This window comes from Sinocyclocheilus grahami, unplaced genomic scaffold (genome assembly GCF_001515645.1).
Source record: "Sinocyclocheilus grahami isolate Dianchi unplaced genomic scaffold, SAMN03320097.WGS_v1.1 scaffold1284.1, whole genome shotgun sequence".
NCBI lineage: Eukaryota > Metazoa > Chordata > Actinopteri > Cypriniformes > Cyprinidae > Sinocyclocheilus > Sinocyclocheilus grahami.
Window position 1 is genome coordinate 196356 of NW_015506463.1, and position 231 is coordinate 196586.

Consider the following 231-nt stretch of genomic DNA (forward strand, 5'->3'; position numbering starts at 1 on the left):
GGTGTCCCTTGGGCAAGTATCCAGGCATGTTGTTGTGTCAACAGATGCCTCTGCCAGGGGCTGGGGTGCCATGTGCAATGGGAATGCAGCTGCGGGGCTCCGGCCGGGGCCCCGACTGCAGTGGCATATCAATTGCCTTGAGCTGCAAGCAGTATGGCTGGCTCTGTGCCGCGTCAAATCGCTGCTACACGACAAGCATGTGCTGGGTCGTATGGACAACACTGCGACCGT